The following is a 9,385-nucleotide window of genomic DNA, read 5'->3' on the forward strand; positions in this document are numbered from 1 at the left end:
CTAGCAGCCATTGGCAATCCTCAAGGTTAAAGTACCTGTAGATTGTGCTTCAGAAGCATGGCTTGTGGTGTCTGATTAGCCAGCTTTAACTCACTCTTATCAAATGCTCATCAGATTTGCAGATGACACAAAATGGGCGGGATAGCTAATACCCTGGAAGACAGAAACAAAATTCAAAGTGAACTTGAAAGGCTGGAGCGCTGGGCAGAAAACAACAGAATGAAATTTAATAGGGATAAAAGCCAAGTTCTTTATCTAGGAAAAAGAAACCAAATACACAGTTACAAGATGGGGGAGACTTGGCTCAATGCTACTACAAGTGAGAAGGATCTTGGAATTGTTGTAGTTCACATGCTGAATATGAGCTAACAATGTGATGTGGCTGCAAAAAAGGCAAATGCTATTTTGGGCTGCATTAATAGAAGTATAGCTTCCAAAGCACATGAAGTACTAGTTCCCCTCTACTCAGCACTGGTTAGGCCCCATCTTGAGTACAGTGTCCAGTTCTGGGCACCACACTTTAAGAAGGATGCAGACAAACTGGAGGCTTCAGAGGAGGGCAGTGAAGATGATCAGGGGACTGGAAACAAAGCCCTGTGAGGAGAAACTGAAAGAACTGGGCACGTTTAGCCTTGAGAAGAAAAGACTGAGAGGAGATACGATAGCGCTGCTCAAATCCTGGAAAGGTTGTCACAGAGAGGAAGGCCAGGATCTCTTCTCGATCATCCCAGAGTGCAGGACACGGAATCATGGGCTCAAGTGACAGGAAGCCAGATTCCGGCTGAACATCAGGAAAAACGTCCTGACTGTCAGAGCAATACGACAATGGAACCAATGACCTGGGGAGGTGGTGGGCTCTCCCACACTGGAGGCATTCAAGTCAAGGCTGGACAGCCACCTGTCAGGGATGCTCTGACTTGGATTCCTGCATTGAGCAGGGGGTTGGACTCGACAGTCTTATAGGCCCCTTCCAACCCTACTATTCTATGATTGTTTGATTCTATGCCTCAAGCAGCCTTGGGAAGAGTGATTCGCTTTGGAAACCAAGCTGTTGGTTGGTTTACAAAGCCATAATTTCCCGCCTCCATAACCCCTTGCTTAATCCCTGCCATTACAGACTATAAAGGAACAAACTGCCAGCCCACTGTTAGGATTGGCGTCCTAACCTATCTTTGCTTTCTATAATTATTTGTGGGAAAATGAAAATGTGTATTAATCTGAATTTCCTCACCGCATCAATTGCAGAATACAGTCTACCCGTGTGTGCACAGGGACTAACAACAAAGTTATTTCAAAATATATTCAGAGCTAAATGTGTTAAATGGATACCAAAAGTATCACTCTGGAATGCTGGGAAATGGAAAATTCTAAGGAGAAAGAACAACAACAGAGGTAGGACTGGTATAAATTATCCTCCAGATTAAGGCCATTTGGACTAAGTGTTTGGAGTCTGTAGATCCAGAAGTTTTCCTTCCTGTCAAGCACATCAGCGTCTTTCCTTCGCTCAGTTGGAAGCAATTGTATATCTGAGAGACTATCTGCAGGTGAGTTAAAATGTCTTGCAACAGGCTGCTCTAGTTTTTTTGGTATGGATCACAGATTTGTGGTTACAGAATCTTGTTCTTAGGTCCGTTGTAGTTTTCCCTACACATTGCATATGACATCCCCTTTTAAAAAACATTTCATTAAATAAATAAATCACATTAGTGGAAGTGCATGTTACTGATTGTCTAATGCAATAAGTGTAGCTCTAAATATATTCTGAAATTACTCTGTCATTAGTCTATTCAGTGGAGTCTGGTGGCCCCGATTTCAGTGGGGCTGTGAATCCTTTCTGGGTTTCAGTCAGAACCAGCCAGAACTCTAAAGGAGCTATCCAAGCTGCTGAAACTATTTTGTGGATAGAGTTCAGCACCTTGGATAGCTCCTTTAGATTTCTGGCTGGTTCTCACTGAAACCCAGAATTGAGGCACAGCCCCATTGCAGTTGGGGCCACCAGACTCCACTGAGTCTAACTTTCATAAACATTTTGCCTCAAGACTGATGGCATCCTTAGTGGATCCGGAGCCTCCTTGTTGCTTTGCTGTTGAGCCACTTTACACCAGCCTCTCTCTCTATGTACACACACACACACATTAGGGATGCTGTGGGTGCCCAGTTGGGGCTCAAAGCCTGGTGAGAAATCACTGGCTCCCCTCCTGAACACCAGTCCACGGACCCCATGGAAAGCCTGTAATGTTGCGGACATTGCCCCTTTTGTTGTTTATTCGCTTTTTTGCAGCCACATCACATTGTTGGCTCATATTCAGCTTGTGATTGACAACAATTCCAAGATCCTTCTCGCTTGTAGTATTGTTGAGCCACATCTCCTCCATCTTGTAACTGTGCATTTGGTTTCTTTTTCCTAGGTGCAGAACTTGGCATTTATCCCTATTAAATGTCATTCTGTTGTTTTCTTCCCAGCACTCCAGCCTATCAAGATCACTTTGAATTCTGTTTCTGTCTTCCAGGGTATTAGCTGTTGTTGTTTATTCGTTCAGTCGCTTCCGACTCTTCGTGACTTCATGGACTTCAACAGAGCTTCCTGTTGGCCGTCGCCACCCCCAGTTTCCCCAAGGTCAAGTCCGTCACCTCCAGAATGTCATCCATCCACCTTGCCCTTGGTCGGCCCCTCTTCGTTTTGCCTTCTACTTTCCCCAGCATCAGCATCTTCTCCAGGGTATCCTGTCTTCTCCTTATGTGGCCAAAGTACTTCAGTTTTGCCTTTAATATAATTCCCCCAAGTGAGCAGTCTGGCTTTATTTCCTGGAGGATGGACTGGTTTGATCTTCTTGCAGTCCAAGGCACTCTCAGTATTTTCCTCCAGCACCACAGTTCAAAAGCATCTATCTTCCTTTGCTCAGCTTTCCTTATGGTCCAGCTCTTTAAGGCCCCCGTTTGTGTAGATGGGATACTTATGGAAAAGAACGAGCAGCCATCTGAGTGGCAAATGGCGCTTAACGAGGGAGGGGATGCCAAGCACCCCACAAACAACCCAGCAGCTCGCCTGGGTCAGGTAAGTACTGGGGGTTTGGCGAGGGCTGTGCGGAGTGGGTGCAGGGTGGTCTGTCCATCCCTAACATACATATATACAAAACACATTGCTTCCAGGATTGGAGAGAGAGAGAAGGAGCGAGAGAGAGAGAAAGAGGGAGGCAGGGTTGGCCCTACTATTTGACAGAGCGAGGCAGTTGCCACAGGCAGTAGTTGCTGGGAGGCAGTAGCAAGGTGTTGGAAGAGAGAGCCGTGTGCCGATTGGCCTGCCCTAGGCCTTCTAAGCAATCCTGCTGCCTTCAGGTGTGGTAGAGGATGCTGTCGCATAGCCAGAATAGAAGAAGAATCCAACTGACCATCCAGTCGGCTTTTGTACGTGGAATGGGAGGGAGGGGGTGCCATCTCATTTTTTCCCTCAGGAAGCAAAATGTCTTGTGCCAGCCATGGAGAGAGGCTATCGCTTCCATCCATCGGTGTATTGAGAAGGTGACGTCTTGCCCTCCCAGTGTTATAATTTGAGTCTTTTGGCTGCCAGTGGTGCACGTGGGATCCATTTTGGGTGTCCAGGCATAACGTTTGGCGCTGTTGGCATATCATCCAGCAGTAGCTTTGTGTTGCTATGTGAACTGGCCTCCAGACTGGCCAAAGATAGCAAACACTTGAACAAAAATATCAACACAATGTGTCCAGGGAGTGTTTGGAAGGCATTTGGATATGCTGTCTGGTGTCGTTTCCATGGGCACCCTATAGACTGTGTTGCACAGCACCATGCTCCCAGTGCTTATCCATGCAATAATTAATTCATTGATTCACAAATAGTCCGTGTAACCCACCAGGGTGCATTTTAAGAACTGGGACGCCATCACATTCTAATGGCTCTCCACCCCTCCAAACCTGTTAAATGCGCGGACGCTGGAGGCAGTGCCACTTGAGTCTGTCAGTCAATAATTCAAACAAGGTAAAGCAGCTGCCCCTTGGAAGAAAATAGCTAAATGAAGGGAAAATACAGAGAAGAGCATTTCTGTTATCTATGGGAGCCTCTCGAACAAGGACTACTGAGATCCTGGATCGTGAGAAAATATCTGCAGGCAGACCCTGATCAATAGCAAAAGGGAGGTAATTGATTTCTGGGATACTGAAGGGTTTCTTGAGTGGCAATTAGACACCATATCAAAGTTCTCGCATAAAACTGGAGATTACCTTGAGCAGAAAAACAAAGGTGGAGGAGAATTTCAATCCAGACGCCCCTGTCTTTGGGTAGGCCAATGTGCATCTGAATTGTAGTGTCTTCCTCTCCTGTTTTATGCGTCACGGGATCCTGTAAACTCCCCCTTGTGCCTCCCCCTTGTGCCATATGCTTATTCTCAGTTGCAAATTCTTATTTGCTAACAAAAAGCCAGTCAGGTTTGCTGAGAGGGGGAGGGATAGGGAGTTATAGTCTTTCCCCCAACCCCGCTCCTCTATTTGTCTTCCCCCCACTCAGGGATGGCTGCTAGGTTACCCAGTGCCAGGTGATGGGCACAGGTGTTTTTGTCCCCCGATGCAATTCTGCCCCTGGGTTCAGCACTTTGAAAGGAATGTTGTCAGCCATTTTTTTTTTAAATAATGGGTGGGAAAGTGGCACACAGGGGAACTGGAGGTAAAAAGAGGATTTTTCTCCTCGCCTCCTCTCAAACTCCTGGAAGCCTCTGGGCCAGAGGATAAGGGTCTAGGGAGGGGGTGGGGGTCACAGCATGAACCCAAACCCCCATGGGCCCATCCCCCAGGCCTGGAGGCTTACAAAGGAGCCTAAACGTCTGTGGGCCAGATGCACAACCTCCACGGGCCACATTAGGCCCATGACTTGAAGGCTGCCCACCCATGTCTTATATGGAAGTAAGTAAAGACAGGGTATGCTTTAAAGAAGTAGATGTTACGGTTTTTAAGGCCAAACTTGCAACATGGGATCCTCTTTTAATTTTTTTTTATTGTACATACCCATCTTGCTTTCTGTTTTTCTCTTTCTCCCCTACCTCTTTCCTCCTCTCATGCCCCCTTTCTGTTTTTCTTAGCCTCTCACCCTTTTATGCCCCAAAGACAACTCAATGTTGCCAGTGATGCAGCCCAACTCAGGATGGGGCCTGACCTGGCCTTTGATGACTGATTCACTAAGGGATACAACTGGAGTTGGGACTAAATCTGCCTCTGGTAATACCAGCATCTGGTGTGAGAATCACGCTTTGTTTGATCTCAGTTATATCTCACAGAAGTCAGTGGGAGCCACTGAAAATCAAGGCAGCTCCCATGTGCATACTGTTGCTCTGCCCTAGGTTCTTGGTCACCCCTTAAGAATAATGCAGAATATTCTGCATTAGAACAGGATGAGTGGGTGACACACAGCTCGGAACGGGCATATAAATCAGTGCTGAGCTTTGCTGCCCTACTTGAGGGTGGAGAAAGGGGGGAGTATTCCTACAGCTTTTTAAAGGTGGGAACTAGACATGGGGACCAAACTCCCTGATTCTGCTCCTCCCAGCAGCCTCTAACTAGCAGGCACCTTCTCCCACCAAAGCCCTGCAGTGATGCTATGTGATGCCCTCATATACCATCACTCCAGGGGGCTTATGGGGAAAAAATGGCAGCCAATAGTTGCCAGCTACCAGGAGAAGCTTCAGAAGGGGTGGTGAACGTTGCTCTCCCCCATATTTCCTCCCCACCACTGAAATTTACCTGGAAAGTTTTGTTCCCCTCCCCTCTCCCAGTTCCCTTCTGCACCCCCCAAAATGGAGGCAAAAGACCTCTGCAGAGAACTATTAGCTCAGCCTTAATATATGTGTGCTCACATGCACACACACATAAATATATGTGCTTCAGTGGTTCATTGTACACCAGGTTCTTGAACTTCTTTCAGTCCAAGGACTAATTCAGTTTTGGAGATCTTGTGGGCCACATCCCAGTGGTAGGTGGTGCCAAAGAGAAAAGGGCTGGGATCAAATAAAGTATGCTGGCAAATGCCAGCATACTTTAGCCTAAAGCTCTTGCTGCCAGTAAGGAAGCTTTAGGAAAGTATTTCAACCTTTTAGAATGGGGAAAGAACTACACAAACCTGGGAAACCACCAAATGATTTGTGGTTGGGGGAATGGGAGTGGAGCCAGTAGAAGGGGGCGTGGCCATCTGGGGGACTCCAGAGAGCCACATTGGGACCCCAGGAGGGTTGGCTCTGGCTCATGAGCTGAGGTTTGACACCCCTGTAGCGCACGGTGTTTCATGTTTGAATCTAAGCAAATAAAAATGAAATTAAATAAAATTAAATTAAAAATCTCTGCCCCAAGGAGCCAGTGACCTAAATTTTGTCTGGAACAAGGAACAGGAAAAGGTAAAAAAGGGAGAATGTGAATGAAATGGCATCACGTATGGTTTATTCCAGTTGTGGCTGAGGACCACGAGGTGAAGCTAAAGGCTCTGCAGAAACGGGAGGCTCTAATAGCTGTAAACAAATATAGGACAAAGCAGAATGGTACATCTGCACAGGCCTCATTCATCTCCATGGGGCTTGTGCAAGATGAGCTTCCCTCTGAATTATCTCCATAATTTCACCCCCTTGAGGGACTCTGTGAATAATACCCAACGATACTCCCCACCCCCACCCCCCGGCTAAGTAGGTGCACCAATGAGACAAAATACAGAGCTAATAATTTCTGGCAGCTCTATCTGCATTCTGCTGATATGAACCAGAAGGCTCCCACTGGGGGTTCTACACCAGAGTTATTCCTGCAGCACACATCCCATAAGTTGCACTGTGCTTTAGTTTCCTTCTTTCTATGTTTCCTTGCAAGCAGGAAAGAAGGAAAAGAAAGCTTCAAACATGGAGGTTTTGCATCCAACAAGACAGCAAGGAAGTGAGGCAGTGGCCAGTGGTGCAGCACATGGAGAGACGTAATGAGTGGAAAGGAGAATCATTAGTTCTGAAGAAAAAGAAGGGATGCTATGCATGTGTTTATTGTTTAACAGCTATAGCACTTCTTTTTTTTGGGGGGGGTATCCCCACAATCTTTACTTTTAGGGTATAGCCACATTAAAGACTGAGGTGGCAAGCCTGTACTCACTTACTTTGAAGTAAGGCCTGTTGGATGTAATGGGGCTTACTTCTGAGTAGACATGTAGAGGGCTGCACTGCTGGGCTGTAATGCAATGCACACTTATCTGGAACTAAGCCCCATTGAATGCAGTGGAACTGATTTCTGAGTAAACATGCTCTGGATTGTGCTCTTAGACAGGCTTAACAGTCAGGCCTGATCTTCAAATGCAGCAGAATGAGGTGGCAGGATCCTGAGGTAGTAGAACAGGCTGTACCACTTCAGGCTGCTGGTTGGGTGTGTGCAATTTTAACCCCCCGCCCAGTAAATGTCTTGAGGCAAGCTCATGTCCCCCTCACTCCATGCTGTGCTAATTTTCTACTTTCCTGGGAGCCTTTTTCTCTAGGCCTGAGCTGGTAGGGGGAAAATGATAAAAGCCTGGAATATCTGTTCCCTTTTTCGGAGGCTCTGATCTGAGAACAGAGATAACAGCAGGGATGCAGGTGGCGCGGGACTTGGTTGGCATTGGAAATAGTGGGGATGTAGCTCAGTGGAAGAGCACCTGCTTTGCAGGCAGAAGGTCCCAGGTTCGATCCCTGACTCCTCCAGGTAGGGCTGGAAATACTCCTGCTGAAACCCCGGAGAGCCGTTGCTGCCAGTCAGTGTTGATAATACTGAGTTAGATGGACCAAAGGCCTGACTCAGAATAAGGCAGCTTCCTGTCTTCCTATGCTCACTGTATACACTGTGTACACAGACGGACAATTGTTATATCCTCTGGAGCGACATGTCTATCTATCCAGATGCCGATTTAAGTCTTTGCTACTCCTCTACAACAGTGCATCACTTCTAACTATGGAATTTGCTACCACAGGATGTAGTGATGGCCACCAATCTGGATGGCTTTAAAAGGGGGTTGGACAAATTCCTGGAGGAAAAGGCTGTCAATGGCTACTAGTCTCGATGGCTATGTGCTACCTCCAGTACCAGAGGCAGTGAGCCTATGTACGCCAGTTGCTGGGGAACATGGGTGGGAGGGTGCTGTTGCGCTCATCCCCAGCTTGTGGGTTTCCCATGGGCAGCTGGTTGGCCACTGTGTGAACAGAATGCTGGACTAGATGGACCCTTGGTCTGATCCAGCAGGGCTCTTCTTATGTTCTTATGTTCTTAACCTTACCTGAAGATGCCAACCTAAAGTAGGGAGGTCAGAGAATTCCGCCATGGAATTCTGGAATCTGTGGCAGAACGGCCTCCCACCCCCTGCCACCCCATGGAATCCCCCCAGGACGGAACTTACCTGGAGTGGATGCGGCTCCGGTGGATGCTCCAGTGGCGGCTGCGGCGGCGGCTCTGGCTGGTCTCCTGGCTGGCCGCAGCCGGGCTGCCGTGGCCGCCATTTGCGTTCTTGCAGCCGTGATAGGCTACATAAGTATTTATGCAGCCTATCACGGCATAGAGAAGGGACGCAAATGGCGGCTGCTACGCCATTTGCGCCCCTGCTCTTTACTGTGATAGACTACATAAATACTTACGTAGCCTATCACGGCAAAGAGCAGGGGTGCAAATGGTGTAGCGGCCGCCATTTGCATTCCTGCACTTTGCCATGATAGGCTACATAAATACTCACAGCTGCTTGCAAGGATACAAATTTGCAGCCGCAAATGTGTGGCCACAGCAGCCCAGCCATGGCCGGAACTCTGGCTGCGGCTGGCCCCGGCTGGCGGCTCCATGGAGCCGCCATGAAGCGGGGCTGGCCGGGGAGGATTCCAGGGGGAGGGACGGAGCACCTCCCCCCCACTGTGGATTCCCCGGTGTGGAGCCACGTGAGTATTTCATACATCCCTAACCTAAAGTCCAGAATAGCAGCAGCGTTCCTTGCTAGAAGTCCTTCTCCATTCAAAGAAGTGTCTTTTCCAACTCTACAAGACTTGGTTGGTTTGAGATAACAGGGCGCACTACCCTCTGCTCTCCTTTCTTTTGGTTCTTTAAAGTGGACTTGTGGACTGGACAGGTGTCCCCCCACTCCTGTCCCAATATGTTCAACACAACCACACAGTCTGCATATCATCTAGTTTGGCCCTTGGAAGTGGCCCGGTTTGAGGCAGGACCCCTTCCTGCAAACTTTGAATTTTCTTTTTTGAGCAGACCCTTCCTTGGACTGAGGCTTGCACTGCAGCTCTGTGATCCATGCTCTCCCTGCTACTCCAGTGCCTCTTCCCTGAGCCAAAAAAGTCTTACCTTGGGGAAAGAACAGCAGTAGCACATAGAGCAGGGTTCCTTCAACACAGGTGGCAGT

Source organism: Heloderma suspectum, chromosome 1 (genome assembly GCF_057233095.1).
Source record: "Heloderma suspectum isolate Gila_16-S chromosome 1, 16-S_ref, whole genome shotgun sequence".
Lineage (NCBI taxonomy): Eukaryota > Metazoa > Chordata > Lepidosauria > Squamata > Helodermatidae > Heloderma > Heloderma suspectum.